The 19,589-nt window shown below is 39.3% G+C and overlaps 1 long non-coding RNA gene across 1 annotated transcript; it reads left to right on the forward strand.

Moving 5' to 3' along the window:
• Positions 1-8,938: 8,938 nt before the first annotated feature.
• Positions 8,939-13,871, forward strand: LOC122700641. The gene is made up of 3 exons (XR_006342844.1): positions 8,939-8,987; positions 11,835-11,838; positions 13,775-13,871. It is a non-coding gene; the product is annotated as an uncharacterized LOC122700641 (long non-coding RNA).
• The last annotated feature ends 5,718 nt before the right edge of the window (positions 13,872-19,589 follow it).

Genomic DNA, 19,589 nt, shown 5'->3' on the forward strand with positions numbered 1-19,589 from the left:
CTAGGTATTTCGTATTTTTAACACTCTTCTCCTTTCAATGCCGTGGTTGTCTGGTATCTGCTTTAGTTTCTTCTCCTTAGACACATTATACCTTACTCATCATTACCTATCCAAATATTTTCATTCTTCAAGTACTAGTATAAACACCATCTCTCTAAGACTCTGGTATATAAAACACCAGACACGGGCAGTTTCATTATTGTGCCAGTTTTATTTTTAAAGTGAAGAAATGAGGTTGTGATGATTTAAACAACTTGGTTATCCCAAAACTGGCATACTGTCAGGCAGGATTGATTCCTTAAATCTTTGCCGCCCAAAGTCTGTGTCTCTAACCCTTATCCTGTGTGTATCTCCTGTATTCTAATACAAATGTCCTTTGTATGAACTTCCTGAGGTTTCTTTCCACTTTATACCTCGAAGGCACATTCTTTCAGGAGATGCCTTATCTTTCTCACTGTAGAATAAACACCTTGGGACATAGGCTTTTATCTTATAGTAAGACTAGGATGATATTTATACATAGAAAGTGCACAAGCACAATCTGTCTTTTGGTAGCTGGATAGACTGTTGAATACGAGGATTATTTCTCCAATGACTTAAAATTGTTTTTTGTTGTTGTTGTTGTTTTTGTTTTTTTAGAGTTTTCATCAATGTTTAGTATCTCCTGTGAATAACTACTTTATTACCCTTGGTGAGATGTTCCATATTAGATTGAGGTCTGCAGATTTCTGAAAGGACCTTCCCTGGTTTTTTAATTACTGATTGTGAGATAAGCCCTGATTAGCAAACAATGATCTATAAATTACAAAGACACTGTTACTGGTTACAGGGCACTTGGAAAATTACAAGAAAATTGATGGTGTTTAATGAATAGTAGGAAAAAAAATTTAAGGTCATCCTTTCACTTATCAATTAGTTACCAATTTTAAGTCTTTAAAAGTATTTGGCAACTGTCCAAATGCTGAAAGAAGCCACATAGTTTACAAGTAAATTGGGAATGAATGTAGGTAAAGGCATAGACTAGGAGAAGTGTAGAAAGATCAGTATTTGCTGCTATACTTGTTACACTGTATACATGACTATGTTAATCCTGCTGGTAATGCTCATCATAAACAGGTGAAACTAATTACCCAGTAGGGAGTCACAGAGCACTGGCCTCTAAACTTACTTATAAAACCTTATGAGGTATCCTTTCAAACAGGAACTTGGTGTCTAATTAACACACAAGAGCAATGTGCCTATTAAACTGGAAATATAGCCATCTGGAGAGACATTTAAACACATTATTTCTTATCTTGGATGCAAAGATAACCACCACTCTTAATTTTTAAAGCCTCCAGTGAGACTCTGGCGCACTGAAGTGTTTGTATGCTCCCCACAGTTGCACTGCAGAGACAAAGGTGCCCAATGATGTGCTCTGACAACTGGGCTGCATGGATGAGCCTTCTGCAGATTGGGAGGTTCAGGGCTTTCTTCTACATTCTGGGCCTTAGATTTCTTATCTTTAAAAAGAAGAATCTGGACTCAATAATCTCTAAAGTTCATTTCAGTTCTAAAATTTGTGATGACATTGTACATGGCAGGTTTTTATCAGCAGGTAATTCTGTTGCTGCTTTTCTTATAAAATCAACTTCAGACCCCTTTTGTGACTAAGTAAACAGCTTTCATACACAGCTGAAAATGTGGAGAGACAAATGCATAAGATACAAGCTATAATATGACCAGGAAAACTGTTGAGGACTGTTATGGAATTAAACTGGGCTGGATGAATCACAAGCTGGAATCAAGATTGCAAGGAGAAATATCAACAACCTAAGATTTACAGATGATACCACACTAATGGCAGAAAGTGAAGAGGAACTAAAGAGCTTCTTGATGAGAGTGAAAAAGTTGGCTTAAAACTGAACATTCAAAAAATGAAGATCATGGCATTTGGTTCCATCACTTCATGGCAAATACAAAGGGAAAAAGTGGAAAGAGTGATATATTTTATTTTCTTGGGCTCCAAAATTATTGCAGATGGTGACTGTAGCCAGAAAATTAAAAGACACCTGCTCCTTGGAAAGAAAGCTATGACAAACATAGACAGCATATTAAAAACCAGAGACATCACTTTGTACACAAAGGTCCACATAGTGAAAGCTATGGTTTTTCCAGTAGTCATGTAGGGATGTGAGAGTTGAACCATAAAGAAGGCTGAGCACCAAAGAATTTATATCTTCAAACTGTAGTGTTGGAGAAGAGTCTTGAGAGTCCCTTGGACTGCAAGGAGATCAAACCAGTTAATCCTAAAGGAAATCAACCCTGAATTTTCATTGGAAGGACTGATGCTGAAGCTCCAATACTTTGGCCACCTGATGTGAAGAGCTGATTCATTGGAAAAGACCCTGATGCTAGGAAAGGTAAGGGCAGGAGAAGGGGACAACAGAAGATGAGATGGTTAGATAGCCTCACTGACTCAATGGACATGAGTTTGGGCAAACTCCAAGAGACAGTGGAGGACAGAGGAACCTGGCATGCTGCAGCCCAAGGGATCACAAAGAGTTGGACGTGACTTGGTGACTGAACAACACTTAGGCAAACAAATGATGATAAGGAAGAAGACTAACATTTGGTAAATTTTTACTGTGCTCCAGGTAGCTGCTCTTAGTGTTTTGGAGATAATATTTTAATTGATTTCCCAGACTATCCTAAGAGGCTAGCACTATAACCACCCTCATAATACAGATGAGGAAACTGAAGCCCATAAGTCAGATAACTGTCTTAAAATCACACATCTGTTCAGTGGCAGAAATTGGATTTGAATCCAGGGAGTCTAGCTTCAAACATTGCTCTCTTCAGGCCAATTTTCTGCCTCTTGAAAATGGAGTGGGTTTGAAACCATGCCTAAAGAGTCCCCAAAGGAGATGAGAACATCAGTAAACTTAAAGCAAATATTCTTTTTCCCATTTAGTGAACTTATAAACTTAACCAAAGTGCAAGGAAACTCTGACAAAAGGAGCTAGAACACATACACTAAGATGAAGGCTTAAGAAATTTCCATTACTCCCAAATTGTACCCTGGATTCCTTACTGAGGTAGAAATTACTAGGCAGTCAGTGTAGAACTCTAAGACCTCAGTCGTGTTTTCAGTAAACATCCCACTCCATTGTCCTGAATTGCTGAAATGTGCCTTTAGTCTGATAAATTATCAGCACTCAGATCCAGGGAAGGGCAGTAATTAAATTCTGTTCCATGTGCTTGAGGGAAAAAAAAAAAAAAAGAAAAAAAACAACAACTGGTGATCATTAATCTTAAGCCCATACATTTGGTCCATGGTAAAATGGCCAGAGGGCATGAGTAAGGGTGGTGACTTCCAAGGATCTTCAGTTCAGTTCAGTTGTTCAGTCGTGTTGACTCTTTGCGACTCCATGAATCGCAGCACGCCAGGCCTCCCTGTCCATCAGCAACTCCCAGAGTTTACTCAAACTCATGCCCATCGATCTAGAGAAGCCATACAGATGTTAAGTATCTTGACCTTTAAATTGGTTGGTAAGAAATAATGTGATTTAAGGAAGGATATAAGTCCCACCTTGGGGGTACACTTTACCCTCTCTCAGTGCCTGTGATGAGAGTTTTGTACTTTCCTCCTCTTAAATAAATACTCTTCACTTGTTACCATGAGTGTTTGTGGATTCCATTCTTCAGCTCCTTGGACAAGAACTCAGATTCCTGTCTCATTACCACTTCAGTTCTACAATATCAGTGTAGGAAAGGAAAGACTCAAGACAAAAGAGAAGGGTTTCCTGGAAAGCTGGTTGTGTCATTTCCAGGAGGGCAGACCCTAACCGCAATCACTCCTCTCACGATAAGAACAAAACACAGTGTAGAGAGAGAGAGAAAAATATTGACACATAGCTTTGGAAGTAAAGTGATTCTACCATTAGCAAAACTTTCCCAATAAACGTATTAGAATTTGGCCAATCAGATTTATATATTTTCCTGGGAATAGGATGTGGGATGGAAGAATGGGTGGGAAGAAAAGCAAAGAATGTCTTTTCCTTCCTAGAGGCTCGTGATTTCTATTGCACTGGGAGAAATCCAGACAGATTTATTGATAGAGACAAAGTTTGAAGTGAGCCCAGGGTTTCTGTAGGTTGAGATGAGAAATGGGTATTCCAGACAGAAAACTCAATGTGCAAAGGCAAAGACTGTGTGAGCAAGTGAGAAGACTACAGCGTAGGCAGAGGGTAGTGGGATTAGATAAGACAGAAATTAAAAAAAAAAATGGAGTCTCATTAGATAAGACTAGTTAAAGAAATAACTATGTAATATTTCTCTCTACAAATATAATTGGAAGTTTGTTGCTGGGGGGAGGAGAGTCTGAGATTTGGAGAGCAACAGGGTTGTCAGAATTTCCCTATTTCATTCTATTTGACCAGCTGTTATAGACAGTTATAAAGCCAACCAGACTGCTTCAAGGCAGCCCTTTGGCTGGCTTTAAATACTGTGCTCTGGTCCCCTGCAGTACTTCTCCTTTCAGTCTGCTCTTTGTCGTGGTGAGAGGACATCCCCAGAGGTCAAGTCAAGTCTGCCTTTCTCCTTTGCCTTCCCTGATCACAAACTGTTTTATTCAAAAGCTACTCCCTGCATGACTGCCTCCTTTCCTTAAGTTTGAATAAGCAATTGTTGCCTCAGGGTGGTTCAGAAAGCAGCCCCCACAGCACCGAGCATTTATCATCTCCTTCCTCAGCAAGTAAGAGCCAAGAAAAACCTAAAGACATGTTATTCTCCATTTGAAGGAGCAGCAGGGACAGCACAGTGTTTCCACAGGAGGGAGCAATTAAACAGAATGAGTAGCACAATGACATTTCCAAAGTCAGATGGAAGATTTGGAGAGCCTCCATCATCAGTCAGTAAGTAGACAGTGATTTAGGCAGAGGCTGGGATTCCCAACTAAGACAAGATAGTTATTGTGTGGCCAAGGGATAGGGACAGGAACTAGGGACAGTGCTATTTTCTCTGACTGATCATTCCTTACTGCAGCCCCTGGATGATCCATATATACCCGTGGTAGCAAAGGGCAGAGTACCAGTGTGGGTCACATCTTTTGGTCCTTTCAATCCAAGAGTTAAAGTGGTCAATAAATGTGTGACATTACAGCCAGCTGTCATAGAAGGAGTCCAGGAATCAGAGACAGATCTCTTTGGCTAGAACTCAAAATATACTACTTACTTAATCGAAGTTCAGAGTTCTTAAACTGCCAACTTCGGGGTCAAAAGTAGCTTGAGGGCATAAGTTGCTTAGGTTACACACATACAACTTTTTTTTTTTTCAAGTTTGCTTTGGGTGCTAAAATTTAAACACTGGGAAATTTCACATATTAATCTAGTGTTCCAGCTTCTCTTGGCAGAAGTTGTGTGGCCCTTAGTACACCTAGCTTCCAAGTCCTCTGTCTATGGTGCTGATTATTTATTACTGTTTTCCAACAATAAATAAGAGTTATCTGCATTTATTATGCTTTCAAGGGACTTTTTTCCCCTTCGTGTTTGAGACATGTCCTCTATCCTTTTATTTTGAATACACTGCTAGAAAATGAAAGACCAAAAGAGCTGCATTTTTTCACACCTTACTTTATTACATCATCTGTTTGGTCCCTTTATAGGCATTAGAGTTTGTGTCCCCCTGTGGTAATAGCTTACATTATTCCACACTCTGTATGTGCCAGGAATTCTTCTGGTCCCTACATATTAACTCATTCAACAAAGTATGTAGCCACTACTCAGTACTCGCTTTATCTCCAGTTTGCAGATGAAGAAACCAAGGCACTAAGATATTAGGAAACTTAATCAAGGTCACACAGCTATTGTGACCTTGGGCTCAAACCCAGATATTCTGGCTCCAGAATTGAGTCAGAACCTCCCCCAAAATACTGCTTCTATCATAGCAATCCAATGAGAACAGAAAGAGAAACAACCATAGTGAACACTGGACATATCTCTGCCATTTAAAAGCAGCATGAAATGGATAATGAACAAGGACCAGGGGAGCCCTGCTCAACGTTACATGGCAACCTACATGAGAGAGGAACTAGGAGGATAATGGATACCAGTATAAACACGTGTGTGTGTGTGTGTGTGTGTGTGTGTGTGTGTGTGTGTGTGTGTGTGTGTGTGTGTGTGTGTGTGTGTGTGTGTGTGTGTGTGTGTGTGTGTGTGTGTGTGTGTGTGTGTGTGTGTGTGTGTGTGTGTGTGTGTGTGTGTGTGTGTGTGTGTGTGTGTGTGTGTGTGTGTGTGTGTGTGTGTCTGAGTCCCTTGCTGTTGACCTGAAAGTATCACAACATTGTTAATCACGTACACTTCAGTATAAAATGAAAAGCTCTAAAAAAAAAAAAAAGCAGTATGGCTCATTCTTATGATAGGCCATTTAGGTACCTCACATTATTAAAAAGTTGATGGAGAGCAAGCTGTCCTTAGCACAAACATGCATGCAATAGAAGCAAGATACAAATGATAAAGTGAATTCTCCTTGAGCTGGAAAGTTACAGCTCATTTGTCTCCTATTATTTATGCTCAATTTCACAAATTTTGTTCAATGAGCTTTTACTGTTATCAGAGAAAATAAGTTACATTCAACAAAATATTATTGCAGCTACAGATAAGAAGAATAATTCACAATGCCTCTCCATCCTGAGTGTGCTGGAGACTAACTGGCAAATGGAATGAATACACCTACCCACAGACCACTACAAAAGTTGGCTAGATTTCATGATTCTATTTTTCTTTAGGTAGCAAATGGTTTGGAGGAAGGTGAACTATAAATGTGACCTTTATCAGTAATAGAGAGGGCTAAGACTTAGAATCGTGGTAATGATTGTCTGAAAAAAAATCCATATGTCTCTGGGTATGTGATTACTCCTGGCCTCTTTCTCCAGCACAAATAGTTGTGACCACTCAGTCTATAGTTGAATTTAAATAAATAAATAAGCATCCTTTCTTTGGATATTTGGGACCCAGGATCTACTGACATATCTCCTTCCAGGAAATGGTCTATTCAGAAAAAAAGCCTTGTATATCCCCTTATCAGAAGTTTGTTCAAGAACCCAGAAATGACCACACTGTTCTTTCCAATTCTATATCCTTTACTCCATCCCCTCTCCCCACAAAACTGTATGTTCTAAGCCAGAATCCTTACTGCCAAGCTTGACATCTAATTAGTGCATAATAAATATATGAAGGAGAAAAAGAGGAAAATGTTGCTTGTGCTTTGCAAAGTGAGAAAACACCTTCTCTTATGTGTCTTTGCATGTAATAAGGGTGATCATATAATTTCGGAGTGGCAACTGGAAAAGATGCTAGAGCTTTCTGGGTTCTAACAAAGCTATAATCTTAGATAATGTTTAATTATTGAAAGTGTTTGGGAACTGACATTTTCACTGCAAATTAAATCATATCACCTTATAGGAGGTGATAAAAGAAAATATAAACCAGAACGGTCACATCTAAGATGTGGGCACACCTGATCCTGAATTGGGACAAATAAAAAAATATCATCTCTCTATGTTAAAGGCAATTCTAAAGAAAAGCAGAAAGAAACGAATTAGAAGAAATCTAGAATTATTTAGGTTGGCAAAAATTTGGACATATTTCGAAGGAACAACAACAACAGAAGAAAAAACAACAGAGGGAAGAAGACTATACCTTCCACCTCTGGAGACCAGCAACATTTGACAGGTTTCCTCTGTGAAGCCTTCTCAGACCACACATGTAGATTTTGCCTATCTTCTGCATTCTCACAGAGCTTCTGTAATTCTGCTATAGTATTACCTCTACTGTGTGCACTTATCTCTACCATAACCTTGTAAGCTCTATGATTTTATCATAAAATGTGTATCTTCAAAAGTGACATATGCCACAAACTGAGAGATTAAAGAAAGACTGAAGGTCTGAGTTTGTGCTTTTGAAAACTGCTGGCGTAAAGGAAATAGGAAAATTATCTGTCTAGTCCAGATGTCCAATCCCTTCTTACATGCACTTGGCAAGGTCGTGTTGGAGGGATTCACGTACAGGAAGAAGGCTACTTTAGAGGATGCTGGTCTTCTAACTGTATCATCTCTGACAGCATCACCTCACTCTGCTAGCGAGGATTGCTGGTTTATAGTAGGCTGCTGACTACTATCCCCAAACTTGCTAACGTTACTTTCCCCCTCATGGATCAGGCTCTGGCCTCTGCTCTGCTTCACTGATGCCCCAAGTTTGTACTTCAGCACCAACCAACTTAGAGATTCCTCCGCCTGGAAAGCATGTTCCCAGGACTGGGCACATTAGGCTCCATTTTTCATTCATGTTTCAGCTTCAAAATACCATTCCTCCAGGAGAATACAACTTACCACCTTACAAAATTAGCACTGTCTTCAGTGCATGCTACCTTTTACATAACTGTTTTAACTGTCGTATATAACACTATCAGAAATTGCTTTTTTTTTTTTTTAACTCATTTATTTCCTGTTTCTCCACTGAAAGCTTCAGGAGAGTCTGCCTGTTCTGTTCCTGGCCAGTGTTCTCACTAGTGCCTGGAACACAAACAGTACTGAGTGAATATCTATGGAACAGTGAGTACAAAGGAGAAGTGCTTGTTGAGCATCTACCATGTGACTAGACCTGGACAGAATGTTTTCAAATAGCATCGGGAGCTCTACTCAATGCTCTGTGGTGACCTTAAAGGGAAGGAAGTCCAAAAGAGAGTGGATATATGTATTTATCGCAAACTGTGGTTTCTGGAAAAGACCCTTGAGCGTCCTTTGGACAGCAAGGAGATCAAACCAGTCGATCCTAAAGGAAATCAACCCTGAATATTCATTGGAATAACTGACGCTGAAGCTCCAATACTCTGGTCACCTGATGCCAAGAGTCAACTCATTGGAAAAGACCCTGATGCTGGGGATGATTGAAGGCAGGCAGAGAAGGGGGTGACAGAGGATGAGATGGTTGGATGGCATCACCAACTCAGTGGACAGAAGTTTGAGCAAACTCTGAGAGATAGTGAAGGACAAGGGAAAGCTGACGTGCTGTAGTCAGGAGTTGCAGGGAATCCGACATGACTTAGTGACTGAACAGCAATAACAATATGTATACATATAGCTGGTTCACTTCACTGTACAGCAGAAACTAATGTAACACTGTAAGGCAACTATACTCCAACAAAAATTTTTAAAAGAATACATTGCCTTATTGATTCTCAGTTTTGAAGGAGACATTTTTTTGTTTTTGTTTTTTGTGATCTGTCACTCAGTCATGTCTGACTCTTTGCTATCCCATGGACTGTAGCCTGCCAGGCACCTCTGTCCTTGGTTTTGTCCAGGAGAGAAGCTGGAGTGGGTAGCCATTTCCTTCTCCAGGGGATCTTCCTGACCCAGGGATTGAACCTGTGTCTCCTGCATTGCAGGTAGATTCTTTACTGCTCAGTCATTTGGGAGCTAATCTCCAATTTGCAAGTGAGGAATAAGTCTCAGAGGGGTAAAGTAATCTGTCTAAGGTTACACAGCAACTGCTCAATAAATATTTTGGAAGGAAGAAAGGTAGACAGGTAAGTGGGAACCTAGAGAGGGGCAGATCCACCCAGGAGAGCGCTCCAAAGTCCATGCTTGTTTCATTTCATCATAAAATTTTAATGTACATCAATCTCTTTTTTGACAAGGTGAACAGTGAGTTTTGTGACTCCCAGGTCTGACCTTTTAAAAGTATCTTGCTTACAGTTGGAATCAATACTTTTTGTGTCAAGCTGTCATTTTCACCACCAATCTGACACACTATTCCCATGTAACTTTGCTTCCTTTGATGCTAGCTAAAGACTGTCATCCTCCAATTTCTAGAGGACAGAATTCAAAGCGAAGATTGATACCATTAATTCCCTACCGTAGTCGGGAATCTAACACCTCAATGTGGAGAGGACTCACACCTTCAGTTAGCATTTTTAACAATGCAAAAAGCAGCTCCCACCCTTTGGACAGTCTGACATTTGCAGACTCCTTTACATGACCATGAAGAGTCTCCTTTTCACGATCATGACCATGTCAGTCAGATGCTGTTCTTCTGTTGTGTTCCATGTGGAATCTTAAATGACTTCACATGGTGTATAAAGTCCAGCCTTATCTGGTTGTTGCCTACTTCATCCCCGTTTCCTGCCATTCCCCCTTCTCACATCGTGTCTCAGCAATTCACATCCTACTTGTTTTCAAGTAGTGCTCCGTGATCTCTAACATCTTTCCTGTCAAAATACCCTTCACCTGCTTCTTCATCTACTCTAATTCCTCTTTATTTTTAAGATGCTTTCCCTAAATGTGGTTTTCTCCATAAAGCTTTCACGGACCATCCACATTTTCTTGGCCAACCTTGGTGTCTTCATTGATATTTACAATGTACCTTGTAATATCTCCATAACAATTACATTGCATTTTCATGAATTGTATTTGGCTTTTCTCTCTACTCAGAGAAGGCAATGGTGCCCCACTCCAGTACTTTTGCCTGGAAAATCCCATGGATGGAGGATCCTGGTGGGCTGCAGTCCATGGGGTCACGAAGAGTCGGACATGACTGAGTGATTTCACTGTCACTTTTCACTTTCATGCATTGGAGAAGGAAATGGCAACCCACTCTAGTGTTCTTGCCTGGAGAATCCCAGGGATGGAGTAGCACAGAGTCGGACACGACTGAAGTGACTTAGCAGTTTTTCTCTACTAGATTACAATTTGAGGCTGATTATCTGTCTTACACTAGGAGTAGCAGAAGAAAGAGTTCACATTTATTCAGGGCTTACAAAGGGCTAGACGTTGTATCAGATAATTTGCATGTATTATTTTTTAATTCAGGAAACAACAGCATTACTATAGATTGAGCATATCATTTGCTCCATTGAGTACACAGTTTTAGAGGTATCTCAGATACAACTTTGAATTCTCATAAAAGTATGTAAGATGCATTATTATTTCCATTCTACAGATGAAAAACTAAAGTCCAGAGATGTTGAATCACTCACTCAAGCCAAAGAACTAGCAAACAGCAGAACCATGATTCAAACCCAAAAGGAACACTCATTCTGTATTAGGTTATACACTCCTGAAAGTATCTATGTTTCATTTCTATCAATATCTTTTGAAGGAGTGAATTTATTCCTTTTTACTAAGCATGATATTTGATGCTGTCCATAAGCCAATGTTATTACCTATTCAATCTCATCTATCCAGTGACTTGCTTAAAAGCCAACCTAACCATTTTATACTCCCCAAACTCACTCACTCAGTTCACTTCTGACACATGTCTCTCTTGGCTCAACCTGAAAGGTAGGCATTCTTCTTCCTTTTCTATACAAATATCCCCCCAAACACCAAGTACATTTTTTTTCTTTTAGTTTTAAGTTCATATTGTAGAACCTCAAATTGAAAAATACAGCAAACTTTTTTTAAAATTTTGAGATCACTATCTAGTCATGAATTTTGTTCCATCTTTAATATTCAATCAAGCAATAGATGATACAGGAAGGTATCAGCTGCCTAGAGTTCAGCTCCAGGGTTCAACAACCTTAATTCAAGTACTAGCCCCTTCAGTTTTGGGCTCATACTTAAATCACAGTTTCCTTTTCTATAAAATGAGGGCAGCATTATTACCTAAACTAACAAGCTGTAGAACAGCTTGTAATAATTAAAACAGAGAATTCACTTCTGTCCTTAGCACAGCTGCTGCTTCATATTAAGGGCTCAAGAGATATATATTACCTCATATTATTATCTCAATAGATTAGAGGTCACCAATACTAAACTGGACTAATCACTGAGTTTACAAATGGAGAAACGGGCCAAGATGGGTAAGCTACTGATTCAGTCACACTACTCGAGAATCACATCTAAGATGGCATGACTTCCAAATCTCAAGCAATTGTTTCATGTGTGTGTACTCACTTGCTCAGTCATGTGTGACTCTTTGTGACCCCATGGACTGTAGCCTACCAGGCTTCTTTGTCCATGGAATTTTTCAGGCAGAATACTGGAGTGGGTTGCCATTTCCTTCTCCAGAGGATCTTCCTGACCCAGGGATCAAACCCCCGTCCCTTGTGTCTCTGGCATTGGCAGGTGGATTCTTCACCACTAGCACCACCTGGGAAGTGCAGTTGTTTATGAAGCTATTTCTACCCAACAAGCATGGTAGAAACACTTACTCAGTCTTCTATAATATTCTTCATTACTCCTAAACAAGTACACATTATATGTTTTCCAAATAATGAATTCCAGAGTTTCCAAAAGGTTTTATTTAGCTGAATCTTACCATTCAGCCCTGTTTTTCTCTGCCATGACCTTGGCTGTCTTTAACAACAGAGCTAGAGTAGCCACAGTACATTCAGAATGCAGGAAAAGGAAGGGCGAGGAAATGAGGAGAGAGAGGCCCGTTATAAACAATTCTAGAAATAGAACCACAAGGCTTGCAAATTCCAAGCATCTGGGGAAGGAATCAGACTTGTTACAGGAAATGGCTATTTACTGAGAGATGAAGGGACTTTGTTTCCCTAATCCCAGGCTTGCTAAGCCTTATGTTTCTAGTGTCAAAGAAAATGAAAATTGGAGAGAATAAAATCATTTCTCTTTCTCAAAATTTCTCTTATCAAGAAAGACAAATTTTCCCCAGACTGCTAGACCATGGTAAACAGTTTCCTCTTTAAAATCCAAAGACACACAGCCCAATGAATACCTCGGAGTTATACAGTTTAAATGTATAACTCTTCTGCTATGGACCACCATCAACAAAATTAGGAAGGAAATGAAGTTTATCATTCCCTATCTATGACTCATCTCTGTTGTCCTCTCATCTTTTATTCATCATTTTTTCATCATTTATTCATCATTTATCAACAGGCTCTCAAAGCCACATACCACTCCATGGATGCCCAAGGCCTTTTCCAGAGGACAATCTCCCACCCAACCCAGGTTCCTAGAGTTCAACAATCACCATCTTTTCTCAACATCCTGATTCTCTTAATATGAGAGATCCTGGACAGTGGGGTCTTGTCTTATGACTCTCTCTCCTAGAAGAGCAAATGTAACATATTGGGTCAGCCAAAATTTCATTTGGGTTTTTCTGTACGAAGTACCTGAAAAACCTGAATGAACTTTTTGGCCAACCCAATACACAGTCGAAAGTCGTCTATATTTGGTAGGTTTAAGTTGGCTTAAAGCTCAACATTCAGAAAACTAAAATCATGGCATCTGGTCCCATCACTTCATGGGAAATAGATGGGGAGACAGTGGAAACAGTGTCAGACTTTATTTTTCTGGGCTCCAAAATCACTACAGATGGTGATTGCAGCCATGAAATTAAAAGACACTTACTCCTTGGAAGGAAAGTTATGACCAACCTAGATAGCATATTAAAAAGCAGAGACATTACTTTGCCAACAAAGGTCTGTCTAGTCAAGGCTATGGTTTTTCCAGTGGTCATGTATGGATGTGAGAGTTGGACTGTGAAGAAAACTGAGTGCCAAAAAACTGATGTTTTTGAACTGTGGTGCTGGAGAAGACTCTTGAGAGTCCCTTGGGCTGCAAGGAGATCCAGCCACTCCATCCTAAAGGAGATCAGTCCCGGGTGTTCATTGGAAGGACTGATGCTGAATCTGAAACTCCAATACTTTGGCCACCTCATGCGAAGAGTTGACTCATTGGAAAAGACCCTGATGCTGGGAGGGATTGGGGGCAGGAGGAGAAGGGGACAACAGAGGATGAGATGACTGGATGGCATCACCGACTCAATAGACATGAGTTTGAGTAAACTCTGGGAGTTGGTGATGGACAGGGAGGCCTGGCGTGCTGTGATTCATGGGGTCGCAAAGAGTCAGACACAACTGAGCGACTGAACTGAACTGAACTGAGATGGGTAGAAAAATGAAGAAATTCATTAAATGTAAGAATGAAAGAAGCTACACAAAATAACTTATAGATAATATAGTAGCTAGCTCCCTGGTCCTTTCATTTTAGTAGGATATTATTTTTTTTTCCCAAATGCAGTATTTCTATAGAAGATATGTGAGATAAATGCCTTTTTCATATCCTTCAACACCTATGGACAGCCACATACTACATACATTTAGTAAGATCTGGATGTGTGATATCTAAGTATCTTCTAATATGCGAAGATGAAAGTTAAGGGTAGGGTTTTGTTTTGCTTTATTTTTTATTTATTTTTAACTGGAGGATAATTGCTTTACAATATTGTGTTAGTTTCTGCCATGTATCAACATGAATCAGCCATAGGCATACATATATACCCTTACATACATATGTCCCCTTATATCCATACGTCCTCCATACATACATATGTCCTCCCTCCACCTCCCACTGCATTCCACTCCTCTAGGTTGTCACAGAGCACCAGGTTTGAGCTCCCTGCATCATATAGAAAATTTCCACTGGCTATCTATTTTGCATATGGTGATGTATATGTTTCAGTGTTACTCTTTCAATTAGTCCCTCCCTTCTCCTTCTCCAACTGTGACCACAATTCTGTTCTCTATGCCTGCATCTTAGAAGACCTAAACAGACTTTTCTCCAAAGAAGACATATAGATGACTAATAACACATGAAAAGATGCTCAACATTGCTCATTATTAGAGAAATGCACATCAAAAATACAATGAGGTATCACCAGTCAGAATGGCCATTATCAAAAAAATCTGCAAACAATAAATGCTGGAGAGGGTATGGAGAAAAGGAAACCCTCTTGCACTGTTGATGGGAATGTAACCTGGTATAGTCACTATGGAGAACAGTATGGAGATTCCTTTAAAAACTAGGGATAAAACTACCATATGACCCAACAATCCCACCACTGGGCATATACCCTGAGAAAACCATAACTGAAAAAGACACATGTACCCCAGTGTTCACTGAAGCACTATTTACAATAGCTAGGACATGGAAGCAACATAGATGTCTATCGACAGATGAATGAATGAAGTTGTGTTCATTTGCAAGGTTAGGGGTTTTAGACCCACTGTGATTTTGATGAGTTCAAACCATATCCCTGCCAATCCAAAGGCATACATTAACACAGGAAAAAATAAATAACAATAATAACAGAAAAACACAATAAAAATAACAATATACACACAAATCTGCGTGTACGATAACAGAAAAAAAAAACAGAAAAATAACAATAACAACAACAAAAAATAAAAAACAAACAGTAAAGTCAAATGTTAGGAGGATAGAGGAAAGAAGTTAGATAATAAAGAGAACTTGCATTCAAAATATCTAGTATAGAACAGGCTTTGTCCAGAGCCAACTGATGAAGCTCATTCAAGGAGAAATGAGAATTGAAACCTTTGTGGAGAAAAAGCTAAGATATATCCCTCTTAAAAGAACTATGATAGGCAGTTGAAACTGTTACAAAAGGAGCTTTGCACCATAAATGTGAAAACTTGAATTTGACTTCTGCTTCAACAGACACTTTCATTCTAGGGTCTGGGTCATTTACTTCACTAGTCATGTATCTCATGTACAAAATGAGAAAGCCAACTGCAAAATGCTGCAAGTGTCCATTTTAATGGGAGGGAGGCCAAATTGCCCCTAAAGAAACATCATTACTGGGAAGATCATCAGGACCCCGTGTGAAGAGCCATTCTCTTTCCTCCACTCCTACAGACAGAAGGACCAGCAGGCCAGATAAAGATCCCTCCTCACAGCTCAGGCTGAGCTTTCATCAGTTCTGTGCTGCCTTCAGGATTTTGCATTACCCGACATTTTGAGGAAACCAGTGATTTGCCCTCTTTCTGCAGCCAGCTGACAGATCACACAGTGGCCTTGGCTTTGTGGTGACACAAACAGTTGTTCAAAGTCAGAACTATTTCAATTTATCTCATCCTTTTCAATATAAGCTTCTTTCCAAAGGGGCTGTAAACTATTCTGGTTGAAGCTGTTTCCTTTCATCAAAGCTCCCTCAGATGAAAGACAAGGCAAACATTAGCCAGTATGACAATGGTATTGGAGGGCTTTGCTTTGTTTCTTATTGTAAAAGAATGATGAAATTCTGACCTGAAGACCATCCAGTAGTACATTCAGGGCTGGCCTTTTATGGTCTTAATATGTATTTATACTGCAAAAATGTCTACAGCAGCACCATTAGATAGAAATATTATCATACTAAGTAAAGTAAGTCAGAGAAAGACAAATATCATATGATACCACTTATATGCAGAATCCTTAAAAAAAAAAAAAAAAACGATACAAGTTAACATATTTACAAAACAGAAGCAGACACCCAAACTTAAAGAATGAACTTACGGTTACCAATGGGCAAGGGTGGGGTGGATAGATCAGGAGTTTGGGACTGACATGTACACTGCTATATTTAAAACATAACCAACAAGGACCTACAATATAGCACAGGGAACTCTGCTTAATATTCTGTAACAACCTAAATGGGAAAAGAATTTGAAAAAGAATAGATGCGTGTGTGTGTATAACTGAATCACTTTGTTGTACAGCTGAAACTGACATATACTGTTAATCAACTGTACTCCAAAATAAAGTGAAAATGAAAAAAATTAACCAATAAAATGAAATTAAAAAAAAAATATAGAGGGCTTCCCTGGTGGCTCAGTGGTAAACAATCTGCCTGCCAATGCATGTGACACAGGTTTGATTCCTGGTCCAAGAAGATCCCACATGCCCCAGAGCAACTAAGCCTGTGTACCACAACTACTGAGCCTGTGCTCTAGAGCCCAGGAGCTGCAACTAATGAGCTCACACGCCACAACTACTGAAGTCTAACTGCTCTTGAGTCTGTTCTTTGCAACAAGAGAAGCCACTGCAACAAGCTTGCACCACAACTAGAGAGTAGCCACCATTCTCCACAACTAGAGAAAAGCCCAGCAGCAATAAACACCCAGAATGACCAAAAAAAAAAAAAAAAAAGAGATAAGAAAATGTGAATCACACATGCAAGCCATGTTATTAAATTTCTTCTAGTAGTTACACTAAAAAAAAAAATTGTTAGAAACAGGTGAAATGAATTAGCCTATTATACTGAGTTCAACATATCCACAATATTATCAGTTCAAAATGCAATCAATATAGAATTATTTGTAGGATTTTTTCCTAAGCCTACAAAATCAATGTGTATTTCATACTTACAGCATATCTCAATTCAGACTAGCCATTATTCAAATGCTCACTAGATCCATGTAACGATTGGCTGCTTTATTGGACAGTGTAGCTCTAAACTTTGGCTGCACTTATATATTTAACATATATGTTACTAGTAGGATTTACAGGGGATTTTTTTCCATCAGGAATGAAAAATTAACACAGAATAGGCTATTAATAAATGTTTGCTGCTTTGGAGATGAAAAAACATATTAATAATTTATTTTTTAATCTCATGATTCCTTATTTGGGGGAGTATGCAAGGTGAAATAAGGCTGGAAGGCCACTGAAAACAAATGAAGAAATGAAGGTGATAGAACCATGCTGTCATAAATGGAAACAGCATCTTAAGTCTTCATATATTAACAGGGAAGAAAAATATTTTCAAGATCTTTAAATGTCAATAAACTCACTAAGCATCTAAATCCCAAAATGAGATAAACAAACAATACATTTTATAGAAACTGAAGAGACAAAATTCTACCTTTTGAATAATTAAATATCTAAATATTGCTAATGTTCATGACTGGAGGGAAGAGGCCACACTTCCATTTGTTACTGGAAGTAAATGTGACAACGCTTATGAGGAAAAACAGTCAAATATCCTTAAAAATTTTTTACTTTTGATACAACTATTTTAATTCTGTTTCTTAAGGAATTACTGGATAATCACATAAAAATGAGCATAAAGGATGTCTACTTTACTGATCAGACTTTTGAAAATTTGGAAACAATCTAAATAGCCACTGAAAAGGCAATGATATACTGTTACACTTATGTATATATACACATAGATATATCTAGTAGAATACTATACAGCTATTAAAAATGCCAATGCAATTTCATATTTATTGAAATGCATGTATGTGTTTGGGCTTCCCTGGTGGCTCAGACAGTAAAGAATCCACCTGCAATGTGAGAGACCTGGGTTCCATCCCTGGGTTGGGAAGATCCCCTGGAGAAGGAAATGGCTACCCACTCCAGTATTATGGCCTGGAGAATTCCATGGATGGAGGAGCCTGGCGGGCTACAGTCCATGGGGTCACAGAGTCGAACATGACTGAGCAGCTTTCACTTTTCATATACACATTTATTATTAAATGAGAAACTTCAGGTTTTGGGACAATATATAGAAAACACCATTTAAAACAAACATATAGCATATGTTTAAATTTCTGTCTTGTACTTTTTGGAAAACATTATTTTAGTAAGTATACAATCCTTAAATCAGAGAACAAAGTAAATCTTTACATTGTGAAAATGAACTATACCCTGGAAAGTTTTAAAAGGTCCAAAATATTATAAATAAAGGGTTATGGTGTGCTGCAGTGGATAGGGGAAGTTTCTTCAAAGGGAAGAGCATTGCTACAAGAGGAGAAAATAGAATATTCTTCTTCAGAAGTATTGCATTTTCCTATGATCATTTATCTCTAAAATCATTTACTTGCAAGCCCTTGATCTTCTTCAACTTGAAATGCAAGAGAAAAAAAAAAAAGCACATCAAAATATGCCTGTAAGATGAGTCCCTATTTGGCAGTTTTAAAGATTACAGCCTTCAGTTGGACCTGCATTCAAGTTTACCTGGGGAGGAGGGGGATAGAAGTGTTGAACTGGGAAATGTCAATACATAATAGCACAGCAATTCAAAAACTATCAGCTCAGCTGAAGGTCCACTGAGGTGTGTCCCACGCAGGGCCGTTCGTGGAGAAACAGCACAGCCTATCACTTGGCTTTCCCAGAAAGATTCCATCTTACTGGACCTCCCTCCCAGCCACACCCCGTGTCCCACTTACCGTCTTCTTTCCCTCTCACTTTCCAGAGCTATGGTCAAGTCCATCTGACCGTCCCCACCTGGACCACTCGACAGTCTCACAGAAGCTCTCAAGCTTCTCCCTCTCAGCCCCTCCTAAATGCCATCCTTTCCAGACTCCTTATCAGCTACAGGTGCTCCCCAGCGCTTTCTGGTCAGCCCGGAGGCTACAAATATGTCATCAGCAGATTATGCCCTTACATGTTTGGGGTTTTGTTATTGCTGTTATTTTGCTTCACACAGTGCTTTAAAAGTGTTTAGTTGGCTAGTCTAATATGCAGAATATTTCACATAAAGTCCTAGATCCTCCACTCAACCTGAAAAGTTATGTGATGGACAACTTTGAGCTCACGTCCCTGGGACACAACATGTCCTTGAACTGAAAGCCCCTTAGCAGCAGTGGCAGGGGCCTTGGTGACCTGCTTTCCTTCCTGCCAGCTTCCTCTTGCTCTCTCCTTCTCTCCCCGCCTCTGCTCTGTCTTTGTTCCACTTATTTATATTCCCTATTTTGTCACTGCAGGTACAGAATTACAAGCCTTCCATGGTGTAACTTGAAGTCCTTTCCAATGTAACTTAACCCGTTTTCCAGACTCACTCATTTGGCTCTTTCATTTG

Source organism: Cervus elaphus, chromosome 9 (genome assembly GCF_910594005.1).
Source record: "Cervus elaphus chromosome 9, mCerEla1.1, whole genome shotgun sequence".
In the NCBI taxonomy this organism is placed as follows: Eukaryota; Metazoa; Chordata; class Mammalia; order Artiodactyla; family Cervidae; genus Cervus; species Cervus elaphus.